General features: G+C 40.6%; 1 long non-coding RNA gene across 4 annotated transcripts in view; it reads right to left on the minus strand.

The window, feature by feature from the left end:
• Window positions 1-7,479: 7,479 nt before the first annotated feature.
• Window positions 7,480-24,399, minus strand: part of LOC148354713 (uncharacterized) — a 71,004-nt gene continuing 54,084 nt past the window's right edge. For 3 of the 4 annotated variants that reach the window (XR_015852243.1, XR_015852244.1, XR_015852241.1), the window contains one exon: window positions 7,480-7,675. This is a non-coding gene — a long non-coding RNA (uncharacterized LOC148354713). The remainder of the gene's footprint in view (window positions 7,676-24,399) is intronic. The other variant, XR_015852242.1, reaches the window with a different exon arrangement.

A 24,399-nucleotide genomic window follows, 5' to 3' on the forward strand; every position in this document is an offset into this window, starting at 1 on the left:
GAAACATTAGCAAATACAAAAGCGGATGTGTGATTTGGTTCTTTGTTCCATCTTTCAAGCCATCTTCCTTAAAGGTCGTCCCAAATCTCCACTTCAAGATTTCTCTTCACTCCAAGACCCTCTCTCCCGTTTCCCCCTTCCCTAAATAATATTGTGATTGCTAACTAGAGTCACCTGGAGCTATCACGTGGACGTCCTCTGATTGGTTTATGTTCCCTTTTTAAGCACGCTACACCGAGACCTCTTCGTCTGAGGATTACGTTTGTTCCCTGTATGACTCTCCTGATTACTTGTTCCGTCTTGATCAGTTTACCTGATTCTGCCTGCCTCCGATCCGACCTGCTTCCGTCCACGCTACGATCTTCTCTCCAGTCCCGGTAAACTTGACCTGCTAGACTTCCGCTCTCCGATTGGCTACGTGTTCCGAAGCTACTTTCCCGGCGCCGCTGCTGACGTCCGACGGCCATCGCAATCTCCCGCTAGCCCTGTACGTTTTCCTAAATAAAGAACTGTAACGAACGCTCTGGGGTTTCCTGTTCTGTTTTGGTCCCTCTGACAAATAAACTTTTTAACGTGACGCAATTGTGGTCCTTGTCCGTCTGATCTGTGACATTAAGGACCTTGCTTCAAAATAGCACGCTTCTCCAAAATATGGTGGTCTTTTTCCACCCTGTAGCCCAAAAATATATACAGTGGCTTGCAAAACTATTTTCCCCCTTGAACTTTATGACCTTAAAAAAAACTTTAATTTCTTGTGAAGCATCAACAATAAGTGGGACACAATCATGAAGTGGAACACTTTATTGGATATTTTAAACTTTTTAACAAATAAAAAACGAAAAAGTATCTTCTTCCACATGTTTGGCGTGTCTCCCAGGTGGCTTGTGGCAAACTTAAAATGACACCTTTGATGGATATCTTTTTGAAATGGCTTCCTTCTTGCCACTCTTCCATAAAGGCCAGATTTGTGCCGTCTACGACTGATTGGACAGATTCTCCCACCTCGGCTGTAGACCTCTGCAGTTCATCCAGAGTGATCATGGGCCTCTTGGCTGCATCTCTGATCAGTTTTCTCTTTGTATGAGCTGAAAGTTTAGGGCGACGGCCCGATCTTGGTAGATTTGCAGTGGTCTGATACTCCTTCCGTTTCAATATTATTGCTTGCACAGTGCTCCATGGGATGTTTAAAGCTTGGGAAATCTTTTTGTATCCTAATCCAGCTTTAAACTTTTCCACAACAGTATCTCGGACCTGCCTGGTGTGCTCCTCGTTCTTCATGATGCTCTCTGCACTTTAAACAGACCACTGAGACTATCACAGTGCATTTATACAGAGACTTGATTACACACAGGTGGATTCCATTTATCATCATTAGTCATTTAGAACAATATTGAATCATTCAGAGATCATTATTGAACTTCTGGACAGAGTTTGCTGCACTGAAAGTAAGGAACTGAATAATTTTACACACCCACTTTTTCGTTTAAAGTTTAAAATATCCAATAAAGTATGTTATTGTTGATGCTTCACAAGAAATTAATTATATCTTGATGTTTGAAGTCGGAAATGTGGCAAAAGGTCACAAAGTTCAAGGGGGCCAAATAGTTTTGCAAGCCACTGTATATTCTTATCGTTACAAAAAAAAAAAAAAGATTTCCCATCCCATAACCCTAACCCCTGACAAAAATCGGACACAAACAAAAGTCGACGTGGTCCGTAACTCCATCTACAAGTGTTACGCTATCATTCCCACCATTTAAAACGCTTTCCCACCTCTCAGATGACCTCGGCTTCGCCTCGCCGGACAGCCAAAACGTCCTGATGGCTGCCGAGTGTGTATTTTTGGTGTACGTTTGTATTCAAGAGGGTCATTGGGTTACTTTCCTAGGAGTGTGAGGGAATCCAGCACGGCCAGTGAGCATGTATATGAGGCCATCTCACGGCTGGCTGGAGCACCCCGGGTGGCCCGCTGTGGTCGATACCGCACTGGTGACTGGACACGCAGAATAGGCTCATCTCTTACTTGCTTTCACTTACTATTGCACAGACACACACACACACACACTCTATTGTGGTTGCACGAGTAAAGTGGTCTGCCCCACTCCGACTGGTTTCGAAGTGTGTGCCGATCAAGAGGAGGACGGTACTTGAAGGTCTCTCATATGATATGGTGCCTGAAATAACGTATGCCAGGACGCCCGGCGCGTGCATCATTTACGTAGGGCATAAGACTTACACAACTTCTCTGCCCGGGTGGCCGACAACTTTTTCAAGAAAAAAAAAAAAAAACTTTCGTTTTCATTTTTTCAAATCAATCGTGTGCTTTATTCCGATTTCAAAATCTTCGTTCGGTTTGGAAATTTCGGAATTTCGGTTAGTTTGGCAATTTGCATACTCGGCAGCCAATCAGAAACCTGCACCGAAGAACTTTGTGCTTCCGGACTTTCCTGAGCGTTCTGAGGTCGTGCATTTGCATATCATTTTCCAAAGTAGATGCACAGAGAACACAAGAAGAATTAAGAAGTAGTTAGGAATCAAGCAAAAACCTCAGCCCCAGAAGAAAGATTCAAAAGAAGCTAACAAAATTTATGATGCTACAAAACATAAACGTACATTATAAGCATTGTGGAAAGAGGAGTTCACGTGGCTTGTAGCAGACGACGCAACGCAAACATTGCATGAATGAAGATGAGTAAATACAGGTACATACTGATAGCAGATGTAAGACATATACATGCAATGAATGTTATAAGAAGATTTATAATAAACTTAAATTTAAAGAGTTGTTCTGTTATATATTCTGATTATCAATCCTTGATACTCAGCAACAATGTTTTTTTTTAATTTTTTTGCGATTAGTCGTTTTATTGTGTTTCAAGTTGTGGAAAATGGGGCAGGCAACTTTATGGCTGGGCAGGCAACTTTTCAGAGTGGTCTGCCCTGGTGTTCGGTAACTTTTTGTCATGAATTTCAGACACATGTTAAACTCACATCCAGCCCGGCATATAATTTTATCCAGCCCGTGAAATAATTTTATATACATCTACTATAATGGCTCGGCAGGTCTTATCATCCTTATCAAACTACAGATCCAATACTGCAGCGCTTCAGCTGCCTTGCCGCTGCAAGACTTCTCGGAAAAATTTCCGCATGAATCGAGTTAGCTGTAGCCTGACGAGCGCAGCCACTTTTAAAACTATCTTCTGACCATCAGTACGTCGGCCATTTGAAAAACAAGACCGACAAGTGCATTAATAGTGAGTCTTAAGTGTCAGGGAGTGTAGATGTTACGGCCAGGGACAAACTTAGATCAATCACGATGTAACGGAAGGCTAAACGGAAAAAAGCAGGGTGACTGTTGCTGTGGATCGCACGGATGGTAAACCCTCACAATAGCCGAGAGAAAAGTTGATTCTAAAAACTGAGCCTTTCAAAACTAATAGGAGGCTGACATTGCCGGTAAACCTATGAGCTAATGTGGCCGTAATTAAGGAATATAATGTAAAACGGCACTACGAGACAAAACATCAGGATAAGATGCAATACATGAACAATTTTTGTAAGCATTTACCGTACCTTCTGTTTTCCTTCCCAGTATCACTGTCTTTTTTGTTATCCATCCATCCATCCATCCATCTGCACTGCTTATCCTCAGTAGGATCGCTTGGGTGCTGGAGCCCATCCCAGTTATCATCAGGCAGTGGGCAGGGGATACCCTGAACTGGTTGCCTGCCAGTCACAGTCCCCTTGATTCTCCGGAGTTTTTTTTCTTCCTTGTGCTCTTTAGCATTCATTTCCGGTTGCACGACACAATATAGCAACATTTTATGCTCAAATAATGCGCACTTTCTTTTGAAGAGAGAGTGGAAACCACAGTTTGTAGAAGGACTACATGTCCCATGATTCCTAGCTGCAAATGTAAGAAGTATTTTTGCCTGTATGTAACTTGAAAGGACTTTTTTTCTTGATTAGGTCCATTTTAATAAACCTCTTTGTACTGTAAAAAAAAAATCTGCTTAGCTGAAAAGGTAGCTTGCTAGCTAGCTGGCATGTACTATACTAACCGTACAGTTAAATGTATTCATGAATAATTTTCTTTGTCAGGTCGACAAAGCTATTGAAAGTTAGCATTAAGATAAAAATATAAATGGAACTTCCTTAAAAGCGAGCTGAAACTACAATTAATAATTAGACTACACATCCCATGTTTCTTAGTCAAGTCAAGTCATGTTTATTTGTAAAGCTCTTAACCACGATAAGTCTCGAAGGGCTGTAAACAATAGAAACAAAAGGAAAAAGAAAAAAATAAGATAAAAAATAGAAAAGAAAAGAAGAAGAAAAGCTAAATCAAAGCTCCGTTCTCCTGTCCCGGCTACCCAGATCCTGCCTGATTCCATTTTCTGTATCGATCCCTGACTTCCTGCTCGTTCCAGCAACCCAACTTGTTCCGATCTCTGACCACGCTCCGTTCTTCAGTCCCGGCTGCCCGACTTTTTCCAATCTCCGACCACGCTTCGTTCACGAGGTCTTCCCGCTCCTACTGGCCAGCGAGCACCAGATCGCTGTCTTTTTCCTCTCGCCCTGACTTCCCCGATCCCTTAATAAAGCATTGTGTGAAACTCAAAATCCTCAACATAAGGAAACTGACGAATCGTCATGATGTAAATTGTAAATTTCGTGATTTTGAAATAGAAAATCCCAGAAGTATTTATTGACTGATTAGCTCTTCGACACTACTTTTGGACACACGTTACTGTAATTGTTAAAAAATATTAAAGACACACATAAAAATAATTGGATTTTATTGCAGAAATATATACTTTATGACATTTATGACAAACTACATATGTGTCATATGATGTAAAAAAATTAAAAATATTGCATTAAATAAAGAACATAAAAATATACATTTTTATCTATTGCTAAAATAATACTTTATATATATATATATATATATATATATATATATATATATATATATCTCATCTCATTAGCCGTACCGCTTATCCTCATTAGGGTCGCGGGGGGGCTGGAGCCCATCCCAGCCATCTCCAGGCAGTGGGCAGGGGACACCCTGAACTGGTTGCCAGCCAATCGCAGGGCACACAGGGACAGACAACTCATTCGCTCATTCACACCTAGGGACAAATTGGACCGGCCAATTCACCTGAAATGCATGTTTTTGGAGTGTGGGAGGAAACCGGAGTGCCCGGAGGAAACCCACGCAAGCACGGGGAGAACATACAAACTCCGCACAGGAAGTCTGGAGCTGGATTTGAACCCACGACAGGTTCCCATGACATGAACTGTGCCGCACAAGCGCTAACCACTGCGCCGCCATGCTGCCCCATATATATATATATATATATATATATATATATATATATATATAAATATATATGAAATATAATATATTTAATATATTATATTATATATGAAATATAATATACCGTATTTTCCGCGCTATAAGGCGCACCTAAAAGCCTTTATTTTTTTCAAAAGCTGACCATGCGCCTTATAACACAGTGCGCCTTATTTATGGATCAACATTAAGTTTTCCAACTAACTTGCAGCCGCCGACTAGATTTTCCCCCGAACACCAAGTAGTACGCGGTGTATGCTGGGATTTATTTACCGGCGTTTCATTGGCTAACCAATGTGTCAATCATCATTTGAATCGATCGCTATTGGCTAAAGTTATTCGGAGGTCAAGGGGCGGATCCTTTTTCTCATTTACAGGCTGCCATTGGTTTGAACGGCGACACAAAGCCTGCAATTGGCCGAAAAAGATGTGTCAATCATCAGTTGAGTCGATCACTATTGGTTAGAGTTATTCGGAGGTCAAGAGGCGGATCCTTTTTATCATTTACAGGCAGCCATTGGCTTAAACGGCGACACAAAGCCTGCAATTGGCCGAAAAAGATGAATGTTTATGGCACGTGGCTGACGGCATAGAGGAAGCATTTTTTTTCTATTCTGTATTTGAAAATATTTTATTCTCCTGGATTTACTACCCTCACGGATATAAGAGGACATTGGCTGCACATTATTATCAACACAACGACTTCGGTGAGTTACTTCAGGTTTTATATTGTCTCTGTATCTTGTTTCAGACCGAACTCGATGTTTCTGTGATAAGCGGTGCAGATAACGGATGGAATTGAGTGTCTATTTTTAAATTAAACTCAATTCCAAGTGTTTATCGTCATATGCACAATAAAGTTGCGAGCGAAAAAGAAAATATATACGAAAGAATGGTTGGCATTTCTTGAATCCCAAGACTTTAACCGAATAATGGAACGATGCATTTGAGTGACATCGTACGGACACCGCATCCGCACGTGTTCTTGACACGTATTTGCGTCTTTGCAAGCTTTGGGAATGTTCAGGGGGTAATAAGTTTGACTGAACTATCTGACTGTTTTGTCCACGTTCTCATTGTAGCGCCTTACAATCCGGTGCGTCTTATCTATGTCAAAAATAGGACCAAAAACTATTTTTTCGGGGTGCGTCCTATAACCCGGTGCGCCTTATAGTGCGGAAAATACGGTATTTAATATATTATATTATAGGCAGCACGGCGGCGCAGTGGTTAGCGCTTGTGCGGCACAGTTCATGTCATGGGAACCTGTCGTGGGTTCAAATCCAGCTCCAGACTTTCTGTGCGGAGTTTGTATGTTCTCCCCGTGCCTGCGTGGGTTTCCTCCGGGCACTCCGGTTTCCTCCCACATTCCAAAGACATGCATTTCAGGTGAATTGGCCGGTCCAAATTGTCCCTAGGTGTGAATGAGCAAATGAGTTGTCTGTCCCTGTGTGCCCTGCGATTGGCTGGCAACCAGTTCAGGGTGTCCCCTGCCCACTGCCCGATGATTGCTGGGATGGGCTCCAGCCCCCCCCCCGCAACCCTACTGAGGATAAGCGGTACGGATAATGAGATGAGATGAGATATTATATTATATATTAAATATATATTGACTGTATATATATATATATATATATATATATATATTCCAGTTGTTTTTTCGAATATTATGAAAACATTTTGCATTTCTGAAGAAAACAATAACAGAATTATAAAATAATACATTTTCTTTATCCAATACAAACATAAGTAGAAATATTTTTTCTTGATTTTCTTTCCATTTCATGAAAAACATGAAACAAAATATAACAACAAAAATATATTAAAATACATATTTATTATGTAATCAACCTTTAAATACAAATTGACAATGCATAATTTAATCAGAAATAATAGTATAAATATATTATATGATAAAAACATTCAATTTATTATGGTCTTACACAATATACCGTATATATATATATATATATATATATATATATATATAAACACAAATTAAAATAGAAAGACAGAGAGAGAGAGAGAGAGAGGGAGAGAGAGAAGAAAGAAGAAGAAAAAAAGCTTAAGAAATACATAGATACAAAGAAAAAAAATATTATATATATATATATATATATATATATATATATGTATATATATATATATATATATATATATATATATATAATATACACACAAACTAAATCTGAAATCATCTGATGGAAAAAATGATGACATTAATATTGCATTTTTGGGGTTCCCCGACAATATTGTACATTCATGTTTTCGTCCTCGGTTGCCGCTTGATGTGGTCATGGCAACGAGCAGCATCTGCGGAGGAAAAAAAAAACAAGTTGAAATCGGTGATGCTCATGATGAGCAAAAGAGGAATGCAACAAACAAACACAAGCGGGGGTTCAGAAGGGGGGGTACCTTTGACACATGTAAGTGTGTGCGTGTGTGTTTATGTCTATTAGCTGTCGGCATCAATGTGTGCGCGTGACCCGCCCAACGAAGGGTCAGGGGTCAAAACGGAGTCTGTCTGGCTTTAGCGGCTAACGCTAACGCTCGCGGCATCCAAACACGCACACACCAGCGCGAGGAAGGGGGCGTCGTCTCGGCCCCCCTCCCAGACTAATATCACCTTCGGGATTAGGGTACCAGACACAAATACATTGATCCCACGCCGCCCCCCCTAACCCTTGCCACATAAACACACACACGTTGGGCGGTACGATTCCGAGTCTTTGAGGACGTACTCGTTGTGATTTAGAGGAGAAGCCGAAGCTAAATATGCTTTCGCTAAACATGCTAGGAACGCGTTTGATCAATGATCATTTTCAGTTACACTTTCCTTTTTATTTTAATCACAAATGAGAAGGGCTGCCGAATTGTCACGTTATTACTATGTTAATACTATGTTATTACTATGTTATTACTATGTTATTACTATGTTATTACTATGTTATTACTATGTTATTACTATGTTATTACTATGTTATTACTATGTTATTACTATGTTGTTACTATGTTGTTACTATGTTGTTACTATGTTGTTACTATGTTGTTACTATGTTGTTACTATGTTGTTACTATGTTGTTACTATGTTGTTACTATGTTGTTACTATGTTGTTACTATGTTGTTACTATGTTGTTACTATGTTATTACTATGTTATTACTAGGTTGTAATTATAAAAAGGTGGTTGGGGTGGACAAGGGTATGTACATGTATAAAGTACTGTATATGCTAATTTTAAGAAGAATTTCAGAAAACTCAACCTGTATTTCAAGACACTGATCATAAAAACTGAATATTACGCACAATGTGTTTTATTTAATGTCCCATCATGGTGTCGACATGGAAAACGAGTGCTAAAAGCCCAACGGAAGGAGATGGAATATGGAGAATCAAAATTACCAAAAAGTTACCTTTTAACTTTTGAAATGAAGAGAAAAAGAAAAGAAAAAAAAGGAAAAGAAAAAAAAAGTCAAGAAGAAAAGAAATAACAAAAAATGTAAAACTTGAGAGAAAAAGGAAAAGAAAAATGAAAAATAGAAGAGAAAAAGAAAACAAGAGAAACTGCATTTTTTCCCGTTTTTATCTTTTTTGTCTTTGATTCTTTTCTTTTCCTTTTTTCTTTCTTCGTTTTCCTTCTTGGCTTTCTTTTCCCCTTCTTTTATTTTATTCTCATTTTCCTTGTTTCTTTTTTTTCATACCTATTTTTATTCCCTTTTCCCCTTCTTTTTTCTTTCTTTAAAAATGCTGGGTAAAAATATGAAGAGAAAAAATGTGCTTCCTGCTCACTTTCACTCGCTGTAGTTGGACCCATATTTGGTTGCACTACACATTACACTGACATCTAGTGGACAAATATGAAACACTGCAGTGTAATGTTTTTATCAGTGCTGTTTTTGGTCCAACCTCACCCGGATTCTCGCTTCAGCTGGCCCCCAACTCAATTGAGTTTGAGACCCCTGCCTCAAAGCAAACCGATGAAAGAAGTTCTACTCGGAGGATGATTTTGGACCAAAAACTCAGAGATAAATAAGAGGTCAAACACAGGAGGAGCACACTACCAGAGGAGGGAGTTGGGGGGCGGGGGAGTGTGGGTATCCTCTAAATAAGCCCAAGTGTTAAACCCCGTAATCCCCCCGCATTATTACGACATCTGTGAGGTCTACTGCGGCTTGGGCGCTGGTTAGCGAGACAGATGTAAACAATATCTGTCTGCAAAAGGAGAGAAACGGGACGAAACGGGGAATGTAAATGACGATTTCGGTGCCAAATTGCCAGGAGAGGAAATAGGCTGAACAAGAAGGATTGGAGGAGAGTCAGGGTGTCAAGAGAGGCTGGTTAGCCGCCTGTAATTTATGCAGAGTGGAAAGCGTCTAGTAGGGTGCTTTCAATGAGGGAGGGAGACACTGAAGATCCATGGGGGGTCTCAAAAAGCTATTCAGGCTGATGTCATATCGAGGTACAGTATTCCCTCGTTTTTCGCAAGGGTTTTGTTCCCAAAAAGTCCCTCTAAGTAGAAACTTTTATTAAATACTCAATTCGGCCTGGAGGGGAATGGGTGCCGTCAGGCTGTTCTTGCCCAAGACACACCACAGGAAGTGGTGCCACAACCACTTTGGCTGTTAAGTGATCCTTGAACTGTGAAGTACTTTGTTATACATTGAAACCAAAGAACTGACCCAATTTGTGGACGCAAGCATTTGTTTAATGAATGAAAGTACTGTACTTTATATTCCTTTCTTTTTAATATAAATATTTTGTGTACAGTCAAATTATAATTTTAAATATAATCCGGCTCCTTGAATACCCTACTGTAAGGATTAAGGACACCATCCATTTTACTTCAAATGATATTATGTCGCCATCATGTGACCAACAAAAATGTACTGTGAAAAAAACATTCCAAACAACAAGTAAAAGTACTTGCTTTAAAAAGTTATTTTTAACAAATAACTTCTGTACTATCAGATTATAACTTTAACAAGAATATTGTTACTATATAGCACGATTAACTGGTTACATGAAATATGTATGGTTGATTGACTTAGGCGATTTCTATAGGAACAGATATATATATATATAGGCCCACGTCCACTGTGAGAGTGATAAACTAAAAAGAAAAATCCACAAATCACAATGCATGATTTTTTAACAATTCGTTTGTGTGATACAGCTGCAAATCACTATTTGAACACCTGAGAAAGCAAATGTTAATATTTGGTACAGTAGCCTTTGTTTGCTATTACGTAGGTCAAACGTTCCCTGTAGTTTTTCACAAGATTTGCACACACTGCAGGAGGGATCTTGGTCCACTCTTCCACACAGATCTTGTCTAGATCAGACAGGTTTCTGGGGTGTCGCTCCCTCCAAAGATTTTCGATTGGGTTCAGCTCTGGGGACTGGCTGGGGCATGGTAGAACCATGATATGCTTCTTATGGAGCCACTCCTTTGTTTTTGTATGTTACGTTGTTTTTTTTTTTTCCCAATTGCTACTGCTAAATGTTATTGCACTTATTTTCATTGCACTATTGTTACAAGCATTATTCTTCATTATAATATTATTAAAATAAATCAGGCCAGGGGTTCTAAGCACTTAAAACATTGATATCAATGACAATAAAGACAACATTAATTCTAATTCTAACCTGATTCAGGCCAAAATCTCAATTTGGCCCCAAAAAGTGAAATATGCACTTATGTCGTTAGTGTGGCGATATATTATCACTGTATTTTTGCCACTTTGGTTGGTGGGTAGTATTTAAAAAAATACTTCAAGATTAATTCTGAACGTTTCAAAACTAATCACTTGACTTCAGATGATGTTTTGTTGCCATCATGTGGACGCTGTGGTAAACTACTTTTACCTTTCTTTAGCGTGGCGATAGAAAGCATCTTCTTCTGCATTTTGGTGATTTTGTCACTTATTTTGTAGACATATTGGCTTTTAGAGGAAATTGAAATAGAAAACAATTTGTGCATCTGTAATGTAGGTCCATCAAGCTGTTTTACGGATGTGTAAAGCTTAGACCACGACGTTATCAACATAAAGGCAGACACAGGCAGAGAAGGGGCGTGGCAATAGTTTGCCAATTAGAATGCAGAACACAGCGCTTGATGAAAATCTACAAAGTAATAAAACCGCGAAGAGTAAACCACCATAAAGTGAGGGATTACTGTACAAGGCACTGTGAAGGGTTTTAATAATCTGCTGAAGATGCAAAAATCGGGTAAAATCGGTGTCCGATGTCGCCCCACCCACCGAATCCCACAATGAGTTGGAATGCACCTGATGCAGTCGGACATTTCCCATCCGCAACGTAACACGTCCGGTAAAGCGTTTAGGTGTGGCGTTGTGTGAAAAAGACAAAGACATATGGAGGTGGAAAATGAAGGGCATGACCGCTGTGCGACACTCCAAAGGGAAAAATAACAACTTGGACGGGGGGGGGGGGAACAACAACGTGATGTTTTGATGTGATAAAGGTAAATGTCAGTTTGGAGGAATAACAAGTCAGGAAACAGAAGAATATACTGTAGTTGTACGGGGCACATGGCCGAGGTCTTTGCAAGGAAGTTGTACTTGAGGTACAGAAAGCTAGAAACAGAGAGAGAGAGAGAGAGAGAGAGGGATACATAAAAAGCTAAATTAAAATTATTTATAATCAGGTAACCTAATCTCAAACTAAATATATTTTCCTTTTCATTTTGTGGTTAAAGGAGACAGAGAGACAGACAGACAGAAGGACTGACTGGCTGACTGTTGAATGGACAGACGGATGGAGAGAGAAAGAGAGAGAGAGAGAGAGATACAGAGAGAGAGAGGGAGAGAAAAGAGCAAAGGTAGATAGATAAGACATCCAATTTCACATTGCCTGTATTTTCTTTGGAAAGATAGAAAAAAATAAACAAAGAAAGAAAAAAGAAAGAAAGAAAGAAAGAAGGGAAAGAAAAAGAAAAGAAAGACAGAAAGAAAGAAAGAAAAAAGGAAGAAAGGAAGGAAGTAAGTGTGTGCGTGTAAAAACACAGAACAGCGCGGCAGGTACAATGGAGGGCAGAAAGGTGCAAGGTGGAGACGAAAAAGCCAGGAAAAAAAGAAACTCGTTGAAAGAGGGACTGTTATCATTCATATCAAGAGTTCGCGGGTTCGATTCCCGGGTCCTCCGTGTTATATGTCGACGTGTCCTTGGGCAAGACACTGAATCTCTAATGCCCCCAGGAAGCAGGTCAGAGCCTTACATGGCCGCTATTGGTGTGTGAGTGTGTGTGTGAATGGGTAAGTGTGAAGCACATTGTAAAGCGCTTTGGGAGGTCTTTATTGACTTGAAAAGCGCTATATAAATGCAGACCATTTACCATTTACTATTTTAGCACTTTTTGCCTGTCAGCGGTGTGTCGCCGGTGGTGTGTTGTGCTACGTGTCTGGCGATTTTAGCAGTTAAATGTCTCTGAGTGTGTAGCTCCTCACACTCAAATAAACTCACAATGATGGGAAACCTGTCTCTTTATCAAGAAGCGGCCTTTTCGGCTCGGCTCACTAAAAAGAGCTGACTGTTTCAGCTCCCCAAAGTCTCGTCAGATAATTTTTCTATCTGGGATCACAAGGTCGAAGGTTCAATTCCCGGCTCCTCTGTATTATAGGTCGAAGTGTCCATGGGCAAGACACTGAATCCCTAATGCCCCCGATAAGCAGGCAGTTGCCTTGCATGGCTGCTATTGGTGTGTGAGTGTGTCTGAATGGATAGGTGTGAAGCACATTGTAAAGCGCTTTGGGAGGTCTTCATTGACTTGAAAAGCGCTATATAAATGCAGAACATTTACAAAATTACTATTTGGGGACTAATAAAGCTAAAAAGAAAATAAGACAATTATAATGATATAAAGTAAATGAGAAAAGGCACAGAAAAGCAGAAAAAGGAAAGAGGCAAAATGGAAAAAAAAAGACAAGAAAAAAGCTTTTGGAAAAAATAAAAAAAAGCAGGTCCTCTCCCAATATAACTTCCTCACAGAGGCCTACCATGTCATTGGGCTGAGATATAAGTTCCTGTTGAACCTTTGCTGTACTCAGGTTGCATGGAGGTGGATCTTCTCTGGTTTAAAATGTGTGAAAAAGAGGCTCACTGTCTTCATGCTGATGTACACTGAAAATGAATTTCTCTTGTCTATAGACAATGACATTGTCATCAGCAGAGTTGCAGAAACCAGTGCTTTCCTTAGGAGTTTGGAGTCTACTTAAAATGTGTGCAGTGAAGCTAATTCACAAGAGTTTAGTGTAAAGCCTAACAATCTGTTGGGAAGGCAAATGCAATTTTGATTTCGAATGACCAATACTCTACATAGAAAAGTGGGTTTTCATCTATATCAGAATCTTAATATAATTTTCCTTTGAATTGAAATGGTAAAGTGTTTCTGTTAACTTATCAACATATTCCTGATTTTTCCCCAATAAAAATGCATCATAAGATCTCGCTGCTCTTCCAGTCAGTCAAATTCCTCCTCAATAGCTCAGTGAGCCAGTTTTGAGTGTAAAACTCCAGGGCTGAAAAGGGGCCTACTCCAGCCCAGCTTAGCTTCAACTATAAGAACGGGATGCCCCTCAATTTCAGTAGATGTGATTGGACACCTCTTTCCACCGAAGCCCCCATAAATCGAAGAGCCAGTGAGGACTTTGAATGTTCTTAAACAACTGTTTGGCGTGTTTTGAGAAGGCAACTGCACGTGACACCTTACAAGCAGGGTTAGGTAGGGTTACTTTAACTTGATTACTTTCAATTTCTTTTGGATTACTCCAATACCAAATATGCTAATAAAAGACAAAAGAAACTAAATATGAATAAAACTACTCAATTTTGTGCAGGCTTGGGGAGTAACGGAATACATGGAACGGCAAAAATGATGTTGGCAAGCTGTTTGGATTTATTTTCATTTTGTTTCTGTCGCATTTTATGTTAGTTTTGCCGGAGATCAAAGAGATCAAAGCCAGGAGAGAAAGCTTACCATGTTTTGTGAGTCATAATGTCATGATTACCCAAGTGGAGCCACCTGGGGCAATCATCTGGCGCGCTGGAATGTGCCTTCTGATTGGGTTATGTTCCCTATTTAAGCATTCTACACCGAGACATGGGGGTCGGAGGATTAATCCTGTCCTTCTGTACCCCGTAAGACTCTCCCGATTACCTGTGCCTTGTTTACCTGATTCTGTCTGCCTGCCTACCTGCTTCCGTCCGACGCTACGATCTTCTCTTCATTCCTGGTAAACTCGACCTGCTTCCGTCCCACGCTACGCCACGACGTTGCTGCTGATGTTCGACGGTCACCGTGTTTCCCGCTAACCCTTACAATTCCCCCAAATAAAGAATTGTACGAACGCTCTTGGGTCTCCTGCTCTGTTCTGGTCTTCCGTGACAGAATCCTCCGACCAGAATGGACCCCGCGTTCGTACATTTGCCCCCTGACCACTATCAAAGCCTGAATCAGCAGCGCAATTCCCCTTCAGAATGCGCAGTTCGGCAAGTCCTTTCCGACATGGCGAAATTGGCTGAGGCACCTCCGGCCGTATGACTGCGCAATGACTCCCATGCCTGCCTGTTCGACTCCCATGCCTGCCTGTTCGACTCCCATGCCTGCCTGTTCGACTCCCATGCCTGCCTGTTCGACTCCCATGCCTGCCTGTTCGACTCCCATGCCTGCCTGTTCGACTCCCAAGCCTGCCTGTTCGACTCCCAAGCCTGCCTGTTCGACTCCCAAGCCTGCCTGTTCGACTCCCAAGCCTGCCTGTTCGACTCCCAAGCCTGCCTGTTCGACTCCCAAGCCTGCCTGTTCGACTCCCAAGCCTGCCTGTTCGACTCCCATGCCTGCCTGTTCGACTCCCATGCCTGCCTGTTCGACTCCCATGCCTGCCTGCTCGACTCCCATGCCTGCCCTGAGTCTGCCTGTTCGACTCCCATGCCTGCCTGCTCGACTCCCATGCCTGCCCTGAGTCTGCCTGCTCGACTCCCATGCCTGCCCTGAGTCTGCCTGCTCGACTCCCATGCCTGCCCTGAGTCTGCCTGCTCGACTCCCATGCCTGCCCTGAATCTGCCTGTACTGATTTTGTCCCGTCTTTCCTCTCCTGTCTTGTCTGTTCCCTTTCCGCTCCCCAGAGTCTGGACTCTTCTGAATCTGACCCCCCCTGAGTCTGGACTCTTCTGAATCTGACCCCCCCTGAGTCTGGACTCTTCTGATTCTGCCTGTCCTGTCTGATTCTGCCTGTGTTTCCCTGTGACGTGTCTTGGGTTAAATTTATTTTTATTTTTATTTTTTCTGAGGGACTTCTGGAGCCGTCCCTTGAGGGGGGGGTTCTGTCATGATTACCCAAGTGGAGCCACCTGGGGCAATCATCTGGCGCGCTGGAATGTGCCTTCTGATTGGGTTATGTTCCCTATTTAAGCATTCTACACCGAGACATGGGGGTCGGAGGATTAATCCTGTCCTTCTGTACCCCGTAAGACTCTCCCGATTACCTGTGCCTTGTTTACCTGATTCTGTCTGCCTGCCTACCTGCTTCCGTCCGACGCTACGATCTTCTCTTCATTCCTGGTAAACTCGACCTGCTTCCGTCCCACGCTACGCCACGACGTTGCTGCTGACGTTCGACGGTCACCGTGTTTCCCGCTAACCCTTACAATTCCCCCAAATAAAGAATTGTACGAACGCTCTGGGGTCTCCTGCTCTGTTCTGGTCTTCCGTGACACATAATTTTATTCATATTTAGTTTATTTTGTCTTTTAGTAGCATATCTGGGATTGGAGTAATCCAAAAGTAATTGAAAGTTATCAAGTTAAAGTAACCCTACCCAACCATGCTTACAAGCAACAAAATATGGCATATGACGGATTTCACAACTGAACAAGCTAGTTAGCAATGAGGCGACTAACCACGTCAATGGCAAAGTTAACAAGCATAACACTCTCTAATGGGGTACTGAGAACCCGCATATCTTGAGCATTAGCGAGATTCTCCAAAGGTGACGGTGTTTTGTGCTATGTCCAAGAAAGCTGTCTACAGACCGTGCTTTGAAAGAGCAATAGTCAATGGTGAGACGTACCTAGACATGCTGAAAACCGGTTAATGGTTAAATTGAGTGATAAAAAGTCTGGTGACTTCATTGTCCAACAGAACTAGTCACCACCACACTGGAACCTCAGGGTTAGACTGTTTCTGAACACAACACTGCCAGACAGATGGATTGGACGTTCTTGGCAGAATGATCCCAATTTCATGTCCTGGCCACCCAGATCTCACACCATATGATTTGTTTTAGTTGGGATTTGTGAAAAGATTGGTCCATGTGCTTTCTTTTCCAAACATGTGAATGAAGTGAAGGCACAAATAGCAGGAGTTGTTTCAACCATTGACAATGCAAAGCTGGGGTGCATGGAATTTGACGATCGGCTTCATGTGTGTCGTGTGACCAATGGGGCTCACATTGAAGATCTTTGAACATTCCATGTAAAACCTTTAATTGTGAGCGTTCTGAATTTACCATATCATCAAATTCAGGGGCGGCAGTAGCTCAGGAGGTAGAGCGATCGTTTTAGGATTAAGGGATCCCAGTTCGAATCCCGGCTTGTCCGTGTTACATGCCGAAGTGTCCTTGGGTAAGACACTGAATCCCCAATACCCCCAATAAGCAGGTTAGCGCCTTACATGGCTGCACAGATCACGGCCGCTATTGGGAAATGTGAAGCACAATGTGAAGCGCTTTGGGAAGTCATTGACTTGAAAAGCGCTATATAAATGCAGATCATTTCATTTCATTTCGAAGGATATCTGTCAATGTTAGTGAATGAGTCAATCCCAAAGACGTCAAGAGCCGTCAATGGCAGCAAACGAGTTAATAGTTTCAGAGGTATTCAATGTCAAAATGTGCCCAAGATTTTTGTAATAAAAACAAAACCAGTGATATTTTGTATGGAATACTCACTACAAAGGTGCCTCGCTACCTACATCAGGATGAACCCAAACCTGACATGTTAAATTACAGGAGGCAGCAGACTGAGACAGGCGGGTGCGTCGCCGAGGGGGTTGGGGGTGCTGTCAAAGTGTCTGACTGGGTTTCACTCCATGGGGCTGCAAAGGGGGGGTTATTTGACCAATAGGGGTGGGAAGGACTGACTCCTGAAGACGAGCCAGGGGGCGGAGGGGACCCCCAAATCACAGCCGCCTACCACCCCGATCCCACAGTTATCTCGTTTTGCGCCAAGTTGCCCGTGGAGCGAAGCAATAGAGCAGATTATAAAACGGGCAAACACGGAGGCGGCTCGCAGACGGTCGGACAGCTGGGGGGGATGCAAACACACATTAGCTAGAAGTACCCCCGAATGCACCATCGCACCCCTGACCTTGACCCCTCGGCTCATTCCTAACCTGTTTGTGAATGGACCTGAGTGCAGCTGGACTGTCTAGCCGCATAATAACGGCAACTTCCTTCATCAGCGTCATTATCAAGTCCCTTCCCACGCTCGCGGGAGCATGACTGATACCAAGTCTCGGCATCTGGACCCGAAAACTGAATAGACGGCACTTAAGACCCGATTGGACTTTTGAATAAGCATTTGGACGAAAAAAGAATCAATATAATTGCTTGCATAATAGGCTAGGCTACAAATGAAATAATGACTAAGCCTCATGTTTTGTAAAATAAATATTAATTTTTTGACCGAAGAGTTTTTTTTACAAATTCACGTTTATATGATAGTTCAACCTTTTTGCTTATCATTTAAATCAATATTGTCTTTTTTAACTAATTAAGTTCTTTTTACCAATAGGATGCGCTAAATCAAGGGTCTCAACCTCGCTACCCGGGGACTGATTGCCGCCCTCAGTATGACAGTTTGCGGCCTGGCCTAGAAGGTGCATTGAGTCATATTTGACCACTAGATGATTCTCTATCTTTCAGATTTAATTCCCCACTATGTTCCGGTCCGGAGCCTTCTCTCTAAAAATGCTGGTCTACTAGTGATCCCAAGAGCCAAGAAGAAATCCCCAGCTTCGATAGAGTTCTCCATTCGGGCCCTCGGTGCTGTGGAATGCTCTGCCCTCTGAAATTCGATCTGCAACCTCAGTGGAACTGTTAAAATCTAGGCTTAAAACACACTTATATTCTGTAGTTTATGGATGACCTATATTTCATGTTGACAATTTCTGTGTATTATTTGTTCTTACAACATCTTTTGCAGCCTGGTCATCCTGGAAGGGGGATAACCTCATGTGCGGTCCTCTCTCAAGGTTTCTTCATTTACCTCCTGTTGAAGTTTTGAGTTTTTCCTTGCCCTTATTTAGGTTTTAGATCAGGGGATGGTGTCATAATAGTGTTGTTTGCAATAATCAATGGTCTGTGCAGCACTTTGAGACTCGGTGTGATCAAGGGCTATACAAATAAACATGACTTGACTTGACCTAACTTGAATGGACATACACCTGTTTATGGAAAAACAAAAAAACACACAGTACTGTTAATTTTTTTGAGTTATTTGCTAAGTCAGCACTTTTTTCCGACAGATACATGTACTTAATATTTCTAGAACATACTAGCAAGTTTTTTACAATTTAAACAATTTTTACACTAAAAAAAAGACATGATTGTCGGGGAAGAAGTGGCGGAAATAAAGAAGGTATTTTAAACACAGTTAGAACAATTTTCTAAAGTAATTAAATATATTTTGTTTAGTCAATTATCCTCCTTAATTTTGCTTAGATTAGATTAGATTAAGATTTTTATTCAAACATTTATCTGTAAATCTCTTGAGCATTTATTTAACATTTTCTTTTTGAAAAAGGAAAAAATATGTATGTTTTTTTAATTTTCAACATTTTTATTTGTCTGTTTAATGTATCGTTTTTTAAATATAGTTCAATAAAGAGTGATACCTAAAAAAGAAACAATTTTCCGCTCGTAGAGTATGATTTTTATTTTGATTTTATTTTTCATGGTAAATTAACAGTAATTAACTTATTGTATTTAAGTTTTTACTTATTTCTTTTAAATAACTTTGAGTGTCCTCTTTCGGGGGAATGGCTTATTTTTGCATTGACCTGTTTTATACTGATTATTAGAAAGTTTAGTTTGTGTTTGTTTTGTTTTAGCAGTGTGTATCCATTCTAATGTATTTATCTAAGACATGTAAATATCTCATCTCATCTCATTAGCTGCACCGCTTATCCTCAGTGGGGTAGCGGGGGTGCTCAAACCCATCCCAGCAATCATCGGGCAGTGGGCAGGGGACACCCTGAACTGGTTGCCAGCCAATCGCAGAGCACACAGGGACAGACAACTCGTTCGCTCATTCACACCTAGAGACAATTTGGACAGGCCAATCCACCTGAAATGCATGTCTTTGGAATGTGGGAGGAAACCGGAGTGCCCCGAGGAAACCCACGCAAGCACGGGGAGAACATACAAACTCCGCACAGGAAGTCCGGTAGCTGGATTTGAACCCACACAGGAGGTTGCCAAGACCTTAGAACTGTGCCGCACAAGCGCTAACCACTGTGCCGCCGTGCTGCCCTACATGTAAATATATTTTATTTTATTTATCCATTCATGTCAAGTCAAGTCAATTTTATTTGTGACACCCTTAATAACAAGGAGTCTCAAAGGGCTGTACAGACTATGGACTGTTATTACACCATCAGAATTAAAATAGAAACGGGAACATGAAAAATGTTCGCTCATGTTAATTGTCTGAGTGATAGCAAAGCAAGAGACATTTTTTGTTGTTTTTGTATGTGAAATTTTAATATTTCACATACTGTAGTACTACTCGATCGTTGATTGGCCAGTAAAATAAAAAACAAAATATAGACTGAATTAACCAAATGCTGCTTCACCAAATCATGGCTTTTCAGGTACAAATCCATTACCCAAATACAGGAATCTTTTGATTGCAAACTCCTACTTACAAAAAGTGTCAGAAGTCAATGAAAGCTCTTTGCGCCCCTGCATGTCATTCATCATGCATTGGCGTCATATTTTCATTAGGGCCACGTCCGTGTGGAGCGCTGTGGCCTTTCACTTGAGAGTGACCAGGCAGTTTAATCACGCACCCATTTTCATTTCACCTTTTTTCTACTCATGCAGCCTCCATTGCTAGAATGACATCATCAGTGACTGCCTTTACATGCAGTGAACAGTCGAGGATCAGAAGTCGAATTTTGCAGAGAGATAAACGAATAACCTCAAATACATGCACAAAAGAGCGACGCCATCATGCAAATTGACGTTGTTTCTGCATTTAACTTTTGACATTAAATGAAGGAGGATTTCATTCATGTCACTCGCCTAAATCAACAAAGTACCATGCTTGTTATTGCTTCCAAAGTGCTCCATTGCTGAGTCCCGTATATTAAGAAGTTGTGCTTGGTTAATGGAAGAATGGATCATGTATTGACACCAATCATGATTTTTCATGCCAGTTTTCCGAGAAAATCGCAATGACCCATTACCGGTAAGCTATTACAGTGGCGTAGACTTACACTATATGTGGATGGATACACGTTTGACGTCCATTGTATATAGGATAAGACTGTGGCATTTTCACAGTGGCGGCAGAAAAAAACCCGGAAATCCATCCATCCATTATCTGCATCGTTTATTCTCAGTAGGGTCGCGGGAGTGCTGGAGCTCATTCCAGCTATCTTTGGGCAGTGGGCAGGGGATACCCTAAACTGGTTGCCAGCCAGTCCCAGGGAGCACAACGACATGCAACCACTCGCTCATTAACACCTAGGGACAATTTGGACCGGCCAATCAACCTGACCTGCATGTTTTTGGAATGTGGGAGGAAACCGGAGTGCCTGGAGGAAACCCACGCAAGCACGGGGAGAGCATGCAAACTCCACACGGGGAGACTGCGGCAGCTGGACTTGAACCCTGAACCTCCGCACCGTGGGGCTGCGCGCTAACCACCCAGCGCTCAGGTAGGTCTTTATTGATTTTAAAAGTGCTATAAAAAATATATATAAAAAATAAAATATAGGCAATGTATACATGTATAAGTAGTTGGAAAATGGAAGGACTGTCCCAACTATTATAATTAGTACTCACAGACTGAGATCAGATTATTGTGCGTGTTTATACGGGTTTATATAATCGGAATACAGTACAAACGCGCCCCTACTTACAAACATTCGAGTTACGAGCAACGATATATACGAACATTTTTTCAGGATGTCGAAAAATAATAATATTACTCTAATTTAGATTTTGTATGGTGTGTACCTTTATCCGAGTAGAGGACATTACTGTAGTGCCTCTTTCCGCCGCTACCGGCGTGTGGCACTGCGAGCGGTCACGCAGCATCCACCCGGAAGAAGAAAAATCCACTTCCTTTTCCTAGTTTGTGTGTAAACATTCTATACTGTATCTCCAGCGTGCTAAGAACTTTGACATTTTTATTGTTTAATATCTCGTGCATCCATTCAATATGGTTGGTGTAAAGTGTAAAGAAGAGGCAAGCCGTTTCATTTGAAATGAAAGTGGAATAAGAAAGCTTGACGCAGTTGAGAAAATGGTTAGATCGCTTTTTTTCTGACACTTTTTACCACGGAGCAGGAAGCCGTCTAACTCTTGAAGCCCATCTTCCAAAGGTACGTTGAACTTAACTTTATTTATCTTTAAAGAGCATATTATTTTCTGAAATGTATATTTTTTAGTACAAAACAATAAAAGTTACTTGTAATCCTGTGCAGTCCTTTGAGACATTTTTGTGATTAAGGGCTTTATAAATAAATGTGACTTGACTTGACTTATACAAGCCTTAAACATACAAAACATAGCACTGAAGCAACTTACAAACAATCTAAACGATTGTTCGTAAGAAGGACCAGCGTCTGTACTAGTAATATTCCGTTTCTGTTTAGATATTGCCTGAATGTAAATGTACCCGAATACCTGGAACGATTCCATCAAAAACGACTACTAATGTCAAAACTCAAGATAAAGACACTCAACAAAAGTATAAGTGGAACTCTAAAGAAACAACATTTTCGAGTAGAAACGGTCGTCGCTCCTTCGTTCGGTCTCATGGAGAAGGGCGAGACAAGTGAAAAAAAAAGAAAAATTGAGCGATGGCTGTAAATGCTTTCAGCAAGTATTACATCAACGCGACACACGCAAACACTCCACACAAACCGGAGAGTAAAATCAATAGCTAAGCAAATCAAAAAGCAGCAAGCAATCTGAATAAAGCGCCACCAACTCCACTTTCGAAATTGTCATTTGGAAATTGATACATAAAAATAATTGAATAAATCTTCGGGAAATGTTGCTACCTTTTCAAACTTGTTAAAAAGCCTTGGAGTAGATTGATTGATTGATTTATATATATATATATATATATATATATATATATATATATATATAAAGGGGGGGCGTGCTAGCTTACAGTACGATGCATTTCTTTTGCTAAGTGTGCCATTTTATTTCCAACAGATATTGAAACATGTATTAAATAGTCCTAGAAAATTCTTCAAAGCTCTCAATTTAAGTTAGTTTTAATACTTAATATTATTCAAAAAAATGGGTGATTGTCAAAGAAGAAGAATATAAAAGAAGGAGTGTGTTTTAATTACAGTAAAGACTTTGGAAAATAAGTCAAATATATAGAATATATATATATATCAATAGAATAAATATATATGTATGTATATATATATATATATATATATATATATGATGTATATTTCCACCCAGTCTAAAAAGGGGGACCTTTCACATATTAGGCAAATATGCATACCACTGCTCTACGGATATATGGTTGATTAGTTGTATGGTTGGATCCCTTAACCACGAGGGTAGTAGGGGCACTATTTACCGAGGTGTGTCTTGGGCAAGTAAAGCCTGGTCGCACCAATTCCTCTCCAGGCCCTTTCCAGGTAAATATTATTATAAAACACCAAATCCATGTCCTACATTACTACAACGTTTAGAAGGTGATTGATAGTCTACATTTATTGTAAATCTACTTTTTAACTGATGTAGATGATTTGTTGAATCACAATAACAGTAATGTTTTTGTTTTTTTCTAGCTGCAACCCGATATCGTCCCTTGAACATATATTTATGGAAATAGCGGACAGAATACTGCCATTTAATAGCTCTCATTTTTATCACATGTATGCTAGTAAAGATTAGCTCTTAAAGCATCCCCTGCACCCCTGATAGTTTCATGATATGATTTCAGGTTTGATGCCGGAAATATTTGCATCCTTTTTATATCCATCGGCAAATGAAAACAGCAAATCTGTATTCGACTTTCTGTATGAAATCTACCGAGGAGCACCTGAAGCAAGCTTGGCTGCACACTCCACCACCTAAAGGCTCTGAGGCACAAGTGCTCATTAGCATAAAAGCTTTTAGCGGTAGACGGTAGCAGCGGAGTGTTTCCCTGATTTGCTTTAAGTAAGGCTGAATGCAAACAGTCAATGGATGAGAATTAGTCTTTGTACAGTGCATATGTGTGCGAGTGCGCCTGGTTAAGTGTGTTATGTTCATTCTGCCGCTGTATAAAACATATGGCGCGTCCATTGTTAAAATGCTAATGACGGATAAGGGCCGTGCAAGACTTATGTCTGCTTGTAAAAAAACGTACATTGTATGATAATAATCCGCTGAACAAAACAAACAAAGAAGACGGTTTGAGTAAAAAAAAAAAAAAGGTTGGGCGATGTTGCACTCCAGCCCTGAAGGGGGCAGTCATGTGTGTTGTAAAGTGTATGAAAAGTGATGGATGGATTTAAAAAAAAAATTAAATTAGGCGAATATTTAAAAATAAACGTCAGCGATCTGGGTTTATTTTGTGGATGTATATATATTTAAATCAGAAATTATAAATTTTGCAGATTGCAAATAAACAAATTTAAAAAATCCTAGAGGAAATGATCAAAATATGATTCAACATTTTGCTCATTGAAAGCATTAGTTTTCTCATTTTAAGATATGTTTCTTTATACCATATTGTAATAGAGATGTCTTATATTTTGCTAAATATTAAACTAT

This window comes from Urocampus carinirostris, chromosome 12, assembly GCF_059441175.1.
Source record: "Urocampus carinirostris isolate Australia breed hairy pipefish chromosome 12, RoL_Ucar_1.0, whole genome shotgun sequence".
In the NCBI taxonomy this organism is placed as follows: domain Eukaryota; kingdom Metazoa; phylum Chordata; class Actinopteri; order Syngnathiformes; family Syngnathidae; genus Urocampus; species Urocampus carinirostris.